The 15,791-nt window shown below is 38.8% G+C and overlaps 1 protein-coding gene and 1 long non-coding RNA gene across 2 annotated transcripts in view; one reads left to right on the top strand and one right to left on the bottom strand.

Annotated features, from left to right (window-relative positions):
• GPC6 (glypican 6) overlaps positions 1 to 15,791 on the top strand; it is a 754,465-nt gene that overhangs the window by 606,985 nt on the left and 131,689 nt on the right. The window lies entirely within an intron of this gene.
• Positions 255 to 9,272, bottom strand: LOC138107183 (uncharacterized). Its single transcript, XR_011149293.1, has 3 exons — positions 8,695 to 9,272; positions 3,351 to 3,519; positions 255 to 399 (listed from the first exon to the last, which is right to left on the bottom strand). It is a non-coding gene; the product is annotated as an uncharacterized lncRNA (long non-coding RNA).

Genomic DNA, 15,791 nt, shown 5'->3' with positions numbered 1-15,791 from the left:
TCCCTGAGCAGACTCCATCAGCATTTGCCATGCTCAATGGGCTGTTCCCTGCAGCACCACCTGAGCCATGAAGACAGAGAAGCCCCTCAGTGAGAGAACGCGACCCAGGAAAGTAAACTGTGCTGTACAAAGATCATTTGCTTTGCAAAAACGAGGTACAAAATTACTTTAAAATATTTATTTCTTTAAAAAAATAGCATCAGCATTAGTCTACATTGTAGATATGTCCTTATATGTAAATTCCCCCTAAGGCATCCAAGAGTGTGCCTGAATGGTACAGACTAAGAATGTAAGAAAAGATATCTTCCATGCGCGATCTGCCGTGTTTACCAGCCTGGCTTCCATGCTGCCTGCTTCAGGTCTGCTCAGATTGAAACCATTCAAGAAGGATTCTGATAACTGAAAAATAGGAATATGCAATATTTGGGAACTGCAAAACCATCGATTCTATATTTTCTACTTTTTCGCCTACAAAAATTACCACCTTTGTTTGTATTAATAAGAGCATGATTTTTAAATCATGTATTCTTTTCTGCCAGTGATTCATATGATACTAGGCTGAAAATAGCACTCTGTCTTCTGACTGAAAAGAGAGAAAGGATATTTCTGATAAAGCATGAAGTGTCTCTAAAATACTCAGTTTTCTTCTGTAAAATATCCAACTATGTGTGATGAACTGATGTGGCAAGAAACTTTCATACTTACTTGTTTGAGATTATGAATTTACAATGTGTTCCTGAATTTCCCCTGAAGAACCCACAGATCAGGTCATGATAATTGAACAGATTATATTATATTATATTATATTATATTATATTATATTATATTATATTATATGCTATATCTTCTAGTGTATTGTTCCTGAGCAAAGAGACATGAAGATTAGATATGTATTTGTAGGCACACCTTTATGTGCAAGGGAAAATACTTTTAAATTCTTGTGCAGGGGTTCTTTCTTCTGTAGTTAAATAACTTCATATAAACTAAAGGTGAATTATTTTGTCATTACTAATGAATAAGGTTGTAAAAACATCACTGTCCACCCATGGAACTGTCTGTCTTCTATGCTTTTTACCATCCCTGAAATTCAGTTCAGCATCTAGCTGGCAATTTTCCCCTGGAGTATATGATTAGAAAGGACATTATTCTGCCAAATTGTTATTTAAATTCTCTGTTTCACCTTTACTGTGTGATGCCAAACAAGTTCAGAAATCTTTAACATCCAGTTTAAATCTTCATCATTGTTCTCCATGAGTTTGAGCATTTCTGTAGTTCACAGGAATTCTTCAGACATCCCAAGGGCCAGATTAATATATGTATTGATAGAAGTCTTCACCTGCCATAGTGTTTAATAGTGCCTCATCAAAATCAGACCGTGTAGTGGGATATTTAGGAGACTATAAAACTTTATGCCCTTTGGATAAAACACTCACCTAATCTATCTTTGACTATACCTGTTATGTCCCTTCCTCATCTCAACTACCTAACTCCTTCCTGTGAGGAATGTATTTTTGATGTTTTTCTTGGAACCATGCTAGGTACAAAATCTAGATTTGCAAAATGCTTTAGTTGTACTTCAATTCTAACATCAGTGTTTGTCCTTTTGCTTATTTTTATTTTCCCTCTTACTTTATTCTTCATTTCAGAGACTCCCACACATAAGAAATTGGGCTGGTACCTAAAAGACTGCATGACTTCAGTGAAATTATTTTCATTAGAGTGTTTGTGCCTTCCAGCCCCTACAATAAATGCAAAGTACAGAGAGGTATTTTCATTTTCTGATGATCAAATACTTTTTAATATAAACAAAATCACAAAGTGCTGAAAAAAAATAAGCTTCATTCTCTGTGCTTGGTGAATCAAAGTAGATACAACTGTTTAACTGTTCTGAAAACAGGGTTCTGGTCTTAAGTCATATTAAATTCCTGCTGCTTTGGTGGATTAAGATCTCTATTAAGCAGATATTTATGTCAGCCTAGTTCTCTTGGTGTGTGTAACTACTGTATGCATCAGGGTCCTGAGCTGGCTGACTAAGTAAATGTGACTTTCAAAATCAGGTCCAAAGTGACTTATTCCCCAAAATAAGTGTTAAAATTGGAAGGATCTCTCTCCTACCTTAACACCCTCTGTAAAGTTTCTGCTATTGTGTTCCAGGATCTAAACAGCAGATTTTATTTGTTCATCACCTTTTGTACCTTCCTGCACTCTTGTTCCCTGAAGAATATGAAAACTCAGATGTATATCCACATTCCTCATAGTCTGAAATTGAGAGGAGGTTTTCTCTTAGCTTTACTGGAACTTGGCCTTTGCTTTGAAGCATCTAGATTTAGGAAAATCATTGAAACATGATTCTGGTTTTCTGCATTGGGGATCCCCTTTTTCACTACTTTAGGCTATTTTAGTGACATTTCATTACAGAGTCAGAAGGACTTTGTGTTTTTTGTTCCTTCCAGTGTGAAGGTAGTGGATGAATGCTAGCTTGATGTGAATATTCCTGAAAGTCACATCCACCCTTGCCCGAACTGAGACAGTGTCCTGGCTTCAGCTGCAAAACACCTAATTTTCTTCCTAGCAGCTGGTATAGTGCTGTGTTTTGGATTTAGGATGGAAAAAAATGTTGATAACACAGGGATGTTTGATCTGTTGCTGAGCAGTGTTTATACAGCGTGTAGGACTTAACAGTTTTCCACCCCACCAGGGAGCAGACTAGGGGTGCACAGGAGGCTGGGAGGGGTCACAGCCAGGACAGCTGACCCTGACCAACACTGGCCAAAGGGATGTCCCATATCATATGGCATCGTGGCCAGTACACAGACTTGGGGAAAGCTGGTCAGTGGCAGCTGCTCAGGAACTGGCTGGGCATCGGTCAGCAGGTGGTGAGTTCTCTTCACAGGAATCCTTCAGACAATGAGCTTGCATTGTGCATCACTTATTTTGTAGCATTAGTGTTAGTGTTCATATTATTTTCCCTCAGATTTCTGGCCTATTGAACTCTTTATTGCAATCTGCAGATTTTGCTTTTTTTTTTTTAATTGTCCCAATTGTCTCCCCTGTCCTGCTTGGGGGGCAGAAGTGAATGAGTGGCTGTGTGCTGTTTAACCACCCACCCGGTTAAACCATGACACACAAGCAACTTTTTTTCAAGAAAAAAACAACGTTCTTAAAACTTTAGACTGGCATTGATAATGAAGAAAAAAAAATCCTGAAGGAAAATTGGAATGCATTAACATAATCTATGGAAGGAATGCTGCAAAGTGGAGCTAGACAATACTCTCAAATGCAAACTAAAGTGTTTGGACAGTCACAGCAGGTAAGAAGTCTGGTGCAGAATTTGCTTTAATGGTTCCTACCTTTGAGAAGTCATTATGTAAGACTTGCTTCATACTCCTTTTCTACTCCTTTTTCAGCTGAAATGTCGTGCTGACATCTTTTCTGTTTATACTTTTTTTTTATTTATTTATACTTAGATGAGCAGCTCTCCTGCTTTTCTTGAATTTGTTTTCCCAGGCACATGGGTATCTGGACAGAATGCAAGGGACAAAGTTTAATTGGATCACAGCATTGCTATTTAATTAATTTGCAGTCTGTCAAGCAATGAGTTTTCCAGTGCACTTCCTTTCTGACCGGCTTCCAGCTGGTGGAGCTCATCTGTCTGCTCACAGCCCATTGCCCTGTGTCCTTTCACAGCCAACCTGATCTGAAGCCACCTTACCTTATTTCCAATTTTAAGGTTAACAGACTGAGGAAAGAAGATTATATCAGACAATGAGAACCCATCTCCTTTCTTGCCTTCTCTAAGGGATGTATTATCGCAAATCCACTGCTGTCAGCTAACAAAGTGTCTCGTATTGAAGGCCTCTCAGACATGGGTGATGACCTTGAGTTCCCCTATGGCTCATTATAGCTTGTGGCTTCTGCTGTCTCCTACTGTATAGATTTATAGATTTATAATAGGGTGTTTGGAAGGGTTGTGATATTGTGGTTTGGAAGGTAAATGGAGTTGATGCTATATTACAGGGTTATCTTAATCAGAACTGGGGTAGCCCAGGACAACAGGAAAGGATTCAGTGGCCCGAGAAATGCCTTTCCAGCTGAACACACCTCTATCAGATAAATGCCTATCATGAGCAATAACACAGCCAGGACAACAGGGATCTTGATTTAAGTTACCACAGTTTAGCTGCTCTTCAGAGCTTGTTAGAGAGTGATGTAATGGAAAAATCTATTCTTTATTATCAGGAAAATCTGTTGCGACCAATAAACAGTACTGTGACCAGTAATGTCCCTTATGATAATAAATACTTTGTTGTACAGAATAATGAGAAACTTGATAAATTTTATTTTCTGCTTTAACATCCTCATGCTTTTTTAAGCATTATTCATAAAATGTAGAGATTTTACATTGACGGTCCTATCACTCAACATAAAAGATGCCTTAATTCAGTCAAATGTCTCTGTGTCAGCTCAGAGCTTCTGGTCATGTACAGCTAAATCATAAGAACACAGAATCATAAAATAATATCCATACATAAATTGGTACAAATAATAGTTGCAATAGTTGGATTGTTTTCTACTGGCTTTGAAAATTATGCTCAAAAAATAGAGCATTGCACTTAATGATTAGTGAATGCTAAATATCATTTCTAGTTTTCACCTTTGGAAAGCAGAAATTATTCACTTAGTCAGATACAAACCATGATATCTCAGAAATCCCCTGGCTGATATGTTCCTAGCAAAAGCTGCTTTATTCCAGATGTTACAGAACATATGTGTATATGCACAGTGCAGCAGAGAAGATGTGTAGAATATGCCACAAATTACCAGGGAAGGCTTAAAATGTTATTGCAGGATATCCTTTGACCTTTCTGATTTCATCATTAAATTTTTTTAAGTGTCTCTTAGAAGGTTTTTTATACAAACTCAACACAGATAATTTATTTTAGGTTTATGCATGTACCTCAATATTTGACAAAAAGCCCTTTTTTTTAGAAATGCTACTAGAAATGCTAAGACTCAGCTGCATTGTTATAGGCTTGACTCACAAGTTAGGGCTCTGTTTATTGTCTCTTCGTGTTTATGGCAGCACCTAGATTAATGGGTTTGGACCTGGTGATTTGGCACAAGAATTCTGGGGGTATTTGATTGCCTAAAAGCCTGCATATGTGTAACTCTGCAGGCTAACACTTTTGGCTAGGTTTCCATCCCATTCACCATCTGCGTTTAGTCCAACTGTGCAGACACCTATGTATTAAGGAAACTTTCCACCTTCACGGGGCTCCCTGGCAGTCACACCCCCAAGGCCAGACCTTCATTGCTGGGACCGAAGCCCCTTCCCAGCAGGCGGCTCCAGTGACCTGACAGGAACCTTGCTTGGCTCCCTGCTCACCCCACTCACACAGCCACACCAGGTTTCCCATGGCAGGCTTGGAGGTCTCATCCCATAAAGCCATTTAGTCCTGGCACACTACCACAGAAACAGCCCAAGCTGGTGCCTCCAAGGAGGGATCTTGAACAAAGGACCCCCTGGGCTTTTATCCCCTCCCAGTCCAAGCATGCAAGACTCTCGTTCATCTTCCTGAGTCTTTGGCTCCTGCTGTGTCTCTCAGTGTCCATTCACCTGGCTGTCACCACCCACCTTCATGCCTTTTGTTATCCCAAAGGTTGGCAGGTCCCGGCTTCTTGTCCAGGCTCCCACCAAGAACTCAACCTGCATCTCAATCTGCATCTCAATGTGCAGCTTTTGAGCCCAGCTAACTGCCTCAGATGTATTCCTCAACATGTAAGCCTTTTCCTCTAGGGATCAACAAGTAATTAAAATAGTGCCTGAAAGCCTCATCTTCAAACAAGGCAGTAGGTGATTCTGAAAGGGAATTTTTCATACAGTAATCAGGCACCCTTTCCCCACACCCAGCCATAATAGATGTATTTCTAATGTGGAAAAGCCCAATTTCCTCCAGCATCTTCTCATTTTCTCTGTCCTTGCCAATCAACTCCCAATGACAGCAACTGCCTTGTTCCCAAATCACTGTAGGAAGCTTAGGTTTAACATCTCCTAGTTGCTCCTAAGAGTGAACCAGATGAAAATAAATTGTTTCCTAAACTAACAGCAAAAGCCTTATATTTTCTTCAAAAAAGAATTCTTTTTTTTTATTTTCTTGCTTGTTCTTTCAGAAAACACTATGATCTAAGTACACGCATTCATCCTAGAAGGTGCAGTATAGGTCAATTGGAACATTTATTAAAATTATTTAAAAAACCCTATAACCCTATTCTGTATGTTTATAGATGAGAAAAAAGCAAGTCCATACATCTAAGTCTAGATATTTTATAGTTTTCTTACTATGTAAATTATTTCAAGTTTGTGAGCCTATTCCTTGAAAATTAGCAAATGAAATACAGACTGTGTTTCTGGATCTGATTTTGATCCCATATTTATGGGCAGGAAGAGAGTCTACTGAAGTCAGTGAAGTGTCACAAAAAGTGTAGATGAAATCAATTCTATTTTGGTCACCAGTTTTCCACATTCACTTTACAATCAGTTAATGCTAAGTTGCATCAGTTTGTCTGCACAGGATTAAATTTGAGAAAATGAAACTTCATGAATAATTTCTAGAAAAGTTTAATATTTCTTTTAGTCTGAATGAAAAAGTAAAGCTTCATATAAAGCAGTTTAGCCCACCTGAGTAGAATTGCTGCTTAAGCTCCCAGAGTGAAACACATTATTCTATGAACATGAACTGGAAAGGGTTTTCCCTAACCACAGCATATATTGACAGCTACTGTGCACTATACTGGCCACTGTCCAAACATCTTAATACATACATTTAAGGCTTCTTTCATTCTAATGGTATAGAAATTTCTCTAAATTAATTTTTGTGGACCAGAGTCTACATTATGTTACATATAGAATATGACTTTCTTAGAGCAGCTACTTTTACTGGCATACGGAAGAAATAGGCTTAATTTTGGCAATTAAATCAGTCATATTTCAAATATGTTTACTGGCCATTAGCACAAATTACTTTGGACTGGGTACATTTACATAGTAGATTTTTTTGCCAGGAGAATCCAAGAAACATCTTGATTACTGGGCTATTTACAGAAGAAAAGAACAGCATCAAAATGATATTTCATATAGAAATGAAATCCATTTGATATAACTGTGGTGACCATTCTCTGATGACCAATAAAACAATATTTTGGTGTGTGTGGTGTTACTCAGGGCTGTTGAGTGCAGGGCCATGAGTTGGACTTCAGTGATCCTTGTGGATCCCTTCCAACTCAGGATATTCTATGATTCTATAATTCTAATAGAGTAGTACCATGCAGACAAGTCAAAATTCCAGTCTGAACCCAGTTGATGCAGCAAGTTGAGTGACTACTCATGTAAGATGATTTGAAAATTGTACAGTGAAGCTGAAGAGGTCAATAAGAAAGAGTATGAAATTTGATTCTTAGCAGATTGTTCTAAATTTAGATCTGCTGTAAAAATATATTTTAAAGACTATTGTGTTCTTAGTCTTCAAGTAACACTAAGTTTCTACAGGTTTTTAACAGAGTTTCTTAGTAATGACAGAATTTTGGAGTACTAAACCTAATGCAGATAAAAAAGGTGTGAATTTACCAACAGACTTCTCAAATCATGCCAAACAAAATGCCGTAGTATATGATACAAACCGTGGAACTTCTCCAGCATCAGCCAGAGACACTGGGAACATTTCCATTCAATTTAGTGGGTGTTGGAATCAAGCTCATTTGCAATTTAGAAGCAATATTAGATGGTAGCAATGTTAAATGAGTCAAGGCAATTAAACAAATACTGAGCCAGTCAGACCTCTTGGATGATAAGAAAAAATTCAGCAACAAGCAAAGAAGCCATTGAAACAGATCTGATTGCTGACCTCAGTGTGCCTTTCTGTTTATGTGAAAATTTTATTTCATTCACATCTCAAAATGCTTGTAAACTCACATTTTACTTGGGAAACTAAGTGGACTATCTAATACTTCCTTGCAGATACTTTTCTGGGTTTCTCTCACTTTCAAATTCTGATGCAACCATATAGTATTAAATGCTTGGCCCAACCTGCTCTTCTCTTGTCTAGAATATTGCATGTTGTATGGCATTAAGTTGTCTTTCTTCCTACATGATTAAGTAACATAATTTGAGATACTTAGAGGTCATGACACATTACTGGAAAGATTAAAATATAGTATTCTTAATTAATAACATATCTATAAAAAATAGCTTAGGTTTACTCTTGTTTTTGACCAAAACTATAAAGCATAACATTTTGGCAGAGCTAGCATAGCTATACTAATTTAATTAGTAATCACTGTACTTCAATTATCCTTGTGAAGAGAGACACACAAAAAAGTGTTTCTTTTCCATGAAGGACAGAATGGTATTAGAGCATAACAACTTCATTCTTGTGACTAATCAATTCTATGAAAATTTATAGACCTAATGTAATAAAAGACCAAAGGTAAGAAAAAAGATCATAAACTAATGAAACTAATAATATTAACAAAGTATTAAAGCAATCAATTACTAAAGAGGCATAAAGGTTAACTGCCCGTGAAATGAACATACTAATTCAGTGTTGTTATATGATGTACTCACAATTTGTTTCTAAATTTACTTCAGTGGCTCAGGAGAAAATTCACTTTTACTTGTGTTACATTAAAAATACCCACCTTCAGTTCAGATCTATGGTAAGCAGATATGCTGGTGATTCTGACAGCACCTTCTGTCAGGATAGAAGTGTGTCCATATTGTTCCCTCAAGCTGAACTGCTTCTGATCCCTTTGATATAAGGCAGCCAAACTTAATTTTCTTTTAATTAGGTACCCAACTTTGTGTGAGGTGGACACAGGGCCAAGCTCTAAAATCTTCCAACACCTCCACCTAAGAGCCATGTTCCCAGTGAGTTGATCACCTTCCTCACAGCAGTAAACAGACTGAGATACTTGTAAATACAAAAAAGCAGTGTCCTTAAGTAAACTTATCCTCCTGGGTGAAAACTGAAATTACTTACAAAACTGTTCACCCAAGTTAATTTTATATCTGTTTGGGACAAGAACAACAACGTTTGATTGCCTGAGTGTGGTTTTGTTCATTTTCACTGGAGATGCTGTAATCTCAGCCTTATGAAGATTGATTCAAAGACAGGCAATGACAATATATAGTAAATTTGAAAAACAGAAATTATAATCTATCCTTGTCAAATTAATGAGGTATTGAAAGATAAGAACAACTCTGCTGTGTCTGTCTGGTTTCACAGCATCACCCAGAATGGGAAGGACCTCAAGAGGTCTAGTCCAGCCTCCTGCTCTAAGTATGGGCAGCTGTGAGATTACACCAGATTGATGGGGACTGTAAAGGGCTCTCATATGTGTGCAATTTACCAAGCATATTTCTGTCTCTCAAATACACTTCAGCTGTGAATTCATTTTTTTTTAAAAAGAAATATGTGTTATAAAATTAGTATGCTCTGTATCCATAAAGAAAAATAAGTTGGTGTGCATTGTTATGTAGTTAGCATACATGTAACTGATGGATAGATAAATACATACATATATGCTAAATCAACGCGGCAGGTTTTAAGTTTGGTCCATAGTCAGCTGCCCTTATCCTGGAGCCTGGCACTGCACAAGTTACTCTGCTAAGGATGATGTATGGCTGTCAGTCCTGCTTGAAGGAATAGAGTCTGTGCAGGGCAGGTGGGTACACATTTAATGGACCGTGGCAGATTAAAGGATGCAAAAAGGTAGGAACAGTTGCTAAGTTCAGTGTGAAAGGCAAGACTGTCATCCCTGACCAAGGAAATGTTTACCCACTTCACCTACTCTGTTATCTGAGGGTCATTTAGCTGGGCACTTAAGAAAATTAAGGCTTCCTGCATCTGTTTTCCCCAAAGATCTATGGTGCTACATTTTTGATAGCTTGGATCTAATCTTTTTTATCTCAAAAATATCTCAAAAATGAGATAAATACTGCCAAGAATTGTGATTAGAGAGGACCCAAGTGACTAGTGTACCTTTGCCATATACTAAACTAAATTATTGCTTTGGCTTGCCTGTGTTTTTTTTAGGTACTTGAGAAACAGAAAACCAATGAGTGCTTGTGTCTTGGGGCTGAGCAGAGTGAAAATAGTACAGATTAGTGACAATTCTGGGAGGCCCATAATTGCGAGTGGGCTCAGTTTTTGAGTATCACCCATTAACAGCGGCACATGTAGGTACTGTTGGTTTCATTTGCTATTTCATTACAAGCAGTGGCCAAGAGGTGCACCTCCCAATGGCCACAGGTCTGGTAGCACAATCATTTTGATTGTTTTTCTCTCACTCTACACCTCACATATTAGTACAAATTTCCAGCCTGCAACAGCTTTTCTGTTTCCATTCTTTGTCTGACTCCTCTCCCTCTGTAACAGAGGAAGCTGCTTCCAGCCTCCCTCAGGAGATGTCTACTCAGCATTTCTTTTTTCCCTTCTCTCTCCATTCTTATTGAGAAGAATTGGACCTGGAAACTAGCTCATGTCTTGGTTCATCCACCACTTTGCTTCCTGATGAGGGAGCATTTTCTCACTCAGGTCTGGCCATAAGAGACATTTGTTCATCTGGGGGGAGAGGCTCAGCACATTCTTGCACTGTTCTTGCAGTTTAATGGCAGGGCACTTGCCCTGGAGGGAAGTTCCACCTCACCAGCTCCCTGCTGTCAAAAATCACTCGATCTGTATCCTGTCATGGGATAGCTCCACTACTATAAGGTATTTTTCACCCTTCAGTGTCATTTTGTCTCCTGAGGCAATTACCACAGAAGGTGCTTCTGCCTTCACTTCTCTCCCTTGCCAGCTCTCATGATTCATTTGGTCCAAACCCCATTCCTGACTTGCCCTACTTGACCAGGGAAAGAAAAAAAAGGACAAAAAGATGAGTTTTGTGAAGATGAGTATGTAAAATAAGGATAATCTAGTTTTTGGCAGGAACCAGCATCTTTTCAGCCTGCATCATTTGTGCTGCTGTCTGAGCTGTACCAATGCCTGTGTAACTCCCTTCCTACTAAGCGTAGAACCACATCTTTGAAAGCTGATACAGTATGATTTGCAAGATATATTCACCCAGTTGCCTCCCTAATGGTCATTATTTGAAAATAGATATGCAAATCTGACAATTATGCCTTTTCCCAGCTACAATAGGAGAGACCAGAAAGGGATCTTTGCTCTCTACACCTTTTACATTCTCACCTACCACAGAACTTTGCAGAAGATTCTCTCCTGCAAGTACACAGAGGACAGTGAGTGCTTCTTTTCCTCAAAATCTCTTGTAAATTTACATTCTCATGACTGAAGTATATAATTTTTACTGTACCAGTAGACCTGCTAGAGCCAAAGTCAACTCAATTAGGACTTTTCATCAGAGGTTGCATTTCCAATGCAAAAGCTCCTAGGTCTGGTCATTTTTCCCATTATTCTTGTTTCTGCAACAGAGACAGGTGGATTGCGCAGGCACAGATGTCTGGCATCTGGCTTTAAATGTGCTCATCTATTCACATCTGAGAAAGCAATGCATCCCAATGAATTGGCTTCAAAAAGAGCAACTCTAAACAGAAAGATTGACATTTCCTCCCATTTCATGCTGCCACTGCGTACTGCAGAGATCGCTGATTTGTACCTAACACCCAGGAGTTGGCACAGGCAAGTTCTGGATGGTGGAGTTTGGAGCTACAGCCTACTGAACAAGACCTGGGAGAGAAAAGCAGTGAGTCTCTTCAAGTTCCCCAACTCAGCTGTGAGAAAAGAGACAACTCTTAGTTAAATAAAAAATTAAAATAATTTATTGAAAACGGAAAAATGGAAAAATTACAGAAATTAGAAAAATATAAAAATTTGGGATCCTATGGCTCGATAGATGGTATGCCCCAGGAGCACAGGGATTTGAGAGCTTCTGGCTGAGACAGCACTGGACCTCAGGTAGAGAAAAAGGACTTGCAGTGCTGGGCTGACTTTTAGCTGGTCCAAAAGTCAGGAAAAAAATTATTAAAGGCTCCTTAATAGCAGTAAGGCTTTAATACCCAGCACTGATATCCACCACAGCTAGCCTGCAGAGAGAGAGAGAGGACATGTCTCGGTCCGTCTCGTTGTTTTATAGTGCCTTTGTTCCACCCCTTCAGTTTAAAGTGATTGGTGCTTTCCTTTTGACAGATCATCTCCGTCCGCCAATGGCTCATCCTTGTCAGAGGGGTGGTATCAGTTGAGATAAGGGTGCTAAAATGCCTTCATTGAAATTCAGGTTGCCATGGAACTTGCCTACAGGATAACGGCTATGGGGCTAAAAGTAGCTGCTGGCTGTTAGAACTGGGGTTTTTGGAGTTAGCCTTGGAACCAAAGTGCAAGTAAAAACACCTAAAAAAAGTATTAAAATACATCCAACACATCTTAAAACACTTGTAAAAGTATACAGTAAACACAGGAAAGATAACTCTTATGGTGTACAGGTGGTTTGAAGTTTGAAAAGGGAGCATAAGTTGGGATTTTTAACTGGGAAGGGTGCAACTCTCTTAATAAACTATTTTGAACAATTGAAAACACTGATAATGGAACTTGATTTTTGTACCTGGGCTGATGGGTTAATTTTAACATTCAATTTAAAAATATTTAACTCAAAATTAATTAATTAAAGCACTTAATATGCAAAGACCAAGCACAAATAGGGATTTCATGTATGACAGCAGCAAAAACAGAACAATAAGTTAATGGCAGGAGAATGGATCCTTTGAAAGGAAGCATCTCTTCAGCCCCCACCTAATTAATCTCTGATATATCTGGCATTTGGCCTCTGAAAGATTGTGAGCTGTCAGTTTTCTTGGGTTAGCTGTGGAAATTGTGTACTTTTTCCAGTAACCTAGAGGGGAGGTTTTATGTAGTAAGGAAAGCCTTTTCACTTGAAGTTGGGGGTTTCTATAAAAAGCCTGGAACTATTTTTTTCCAACAGGTTTTTGACCTGTTCAATCAAAAAGCGCTTGAATGACAAGTAAAAGCTTGCTCAAAATGAAGGTATTTCTACTGTCATTGAAGTATCTCAGAGGGAGAAAAATAAAACTTACCCACATCTTTTCTGTTTGTTTACTCCACACAGTGTTTAAACCGTCTAGTGTGGTTTTTCTCTAAGAAGGTATGGCATAGGCCTTTTGTAGACATTTCAGAAAGAAATGCACAAAGGGGTCTACTTAATTTCTATCTGATAAAAAGGTATAGTTGCTTTTATAGTGGAGAACGACTGCAAAATCAGAAGTGGTAGCTCTTTCATGATGGTCAGCAAGTATTAGTTTGCACTTCATAGCAGGATTCTTTTAATCAAACAAGTGAGGAAAATGTCTAATGTAGTTCCTTCTGAAGAAAAAACTAATAAAAGATGGTAGTTTTCAGGTATCACTAGCAAAGTTAATTAACTTCACAGGTCAGCCACTGTAGATTTCCCACACACCTTGTAAGAAGGGACTCAGGCTAATTATGTGAAAAAGAGCACAGGCACAGGCACAGGCACTGCAGCTGCACAGTGCTTATGGAACAGAACCTTACCTTTGAGATGTTGCATAGCATCTTTTGACAGCAAGTGCAGAGCCATCCAATGGTCTGACTTTTGCTCTAGTCCAGAAACTCTTGGGGTTAATAAATATCCCAAGAGAAGAAGCTCTAACCTTTATTGAAACCCACTGTTTGAATGGCAGATTCTAGTTTCTTCATCCTATGCCTCAGAGCTGAACAAAGGCTAGGACCACCTAGAGAAGGATTCATCGCCTTAAATTTCTTCTGCCATCCAAAACCTGGATATTTAATCTAAGGTGGCCACCTGGGTTACCATCATAGTAAATGGAGCTAGATGGGTAAGACTGGTGAGATGGATCTTCCTCTGAAACTGTCTGCTCCCCTGCTCCTTCCTTCATTTTCTGCAGAGAGAGATTAAATGGTGTTTTTGTACTAGATACAAATTTTAGACTTTTGGTCTTTCCAGAAAGAGTAAACAGTTAATATGCACTACACCAAATGGACAGTTGTTATCACCAGGATTCTTCTTTTAGTACTGCAGTATAAGATTGCCCTAAAAAAATCGTCCTCAATATCCTTTGCTGTTGGAGTCAGGGGAGGTTTATGTGACAGCTATGTTCTGTATTTTCCCACAATAAGAAGAATTTATACATGCCAGCATTCTAAGGAAGAAAATGGTAGGAATCCAAAGTGTCCATAAAACCATCTGTGCATGTGCTGCCAGTCTGGTCTATACTGTATGTACACAGATCAGCTCATGCCTGAAAGTCCCAAACGAGACCAGTCTCCATCGAGGCTGGTATGAGATATCTGCCCTGAATTCAAAGTGTCCACGTCGTGTTTGATTTGGTACACAGAGAACATGGATATAGTTTGGGTGCAGATAGTGACTACTCATTTTAAATTCCTGGGTGAGCAGACACCCAGCAGAGACTCTGTGGCACAGCCACAGAGTTGGTAGTTTGTTGCTGAAAGTCTTCAGATGGTACATTATTGCTAAATTACATTATTGCTAAATGTAGTAAAACTGACAGTATATATGGAAGATAAATTTCTATCATCAAACGATAAGACTGTTTGAATAAAACAACCTATGAAGAGCCACCACTTTGCAGTAGCAGGGCACTGCAAAAAAAGTGTTCAGCTGTGTACTGAAAGTGTATACAGTCTGTAAGGGAGTGGCATGAAGAATAGGGACACTGAACCTTGTGGGCTTTTATGAATCCAAGTGGAATAAATGCACATGTGCCAGGGGGAATAAAAATCTGAGTGGAATTTAGATGCCAACTAGGCACAGAAAATAAAATCTACATATATGCTGTCATTTTGCAAAAAAATTACTTCCTGTTAAGTCTGTGCAAGTCCAGCATATCAAACCCAAAGTAAGGCCACTTCTTAACACTGCATGAAATGCACAGTGCCTAAGTTGGTGCATGACCTTCTTTATCAAATAAACGTATTTCAATAAGCAACACCTCTTCAATTCATAGTAAATCTCAGGAGTGACGACTTGTCCTAGAGCAATTACTCTAAATTGCTCAGTGGTCACTGCTGGGATTCACCAGCTGACTGCAGCCATCTGAGGCGTTTCATGTTGCTGAGATTGGAAAGCATATTGAAAAGGGAAGCTAAGAAATACTCATGCAGTGCAGTTTGGTGTGCTAGCCTGGTGTCTGCCCAACATGTCACATGGAGCAGGCTAGCAGTGCAAAGCAGATGGCATGGGCAGCGACAATGGACTGGACCTCTGCACTCAACAGATGGCATCAACAGGATACAAGAAAATCATTGGTGTCCTGGTGGACCTGGGAGCACAACAGAAAGGTTACCAGAGATAGCTACTGGGGGTCCTGCCACCATATTAAGAGTCATCATGTCATAGCAATTCAGCACCAGCTGAATAACTTTCAGAAATCAGTTCTGTATACCTTCCTCCTTTATTTGATCTAAACTTTAAGGACAAATGTCCCTGTTCTTTCAGAAATTGGATCCAGATTCATATTTACAGCTTACAATGATGTTCACAAACTTTACCCTTGTCTTTTTGCAGCTTACTACAAGTGGTATGTCAGTATTCCTAGCTGCAGTGGGTTTTTTAATGCAATTCGTGTTCAATTCTTGGCAAGATCTTAATTTGTTCCTGTTTATCTACAGTTATCCTTCACTCTGACTGGAATAGTTGCTTTCTTATTTGTGAAAGCTAATTTTTTTCATATCCTGACAAAAAGAGAAGGAATAGGGTGG

This window comes from Aphelocoma coerulescens, chromosome 1 (assembly GCF_041296385.1).
Source record: "Aphelocoma coerulescens isolate FSJ_1873_10779 chromosome 1, UR_Acoe_1.0, whole genome shotgun sequence".
Lineage (NCBI taxonomy): Eukaryota > Metazoa > Chordata > Aves > Passeriformes > Corvidae > Aphelocoma > Aphelocoma coerulescens.
The sequence above is the reverse complement of the archived record's forward strand: the minus strand, read 5'-3'. Positions and strand labels throughout refer to the sequence as shown.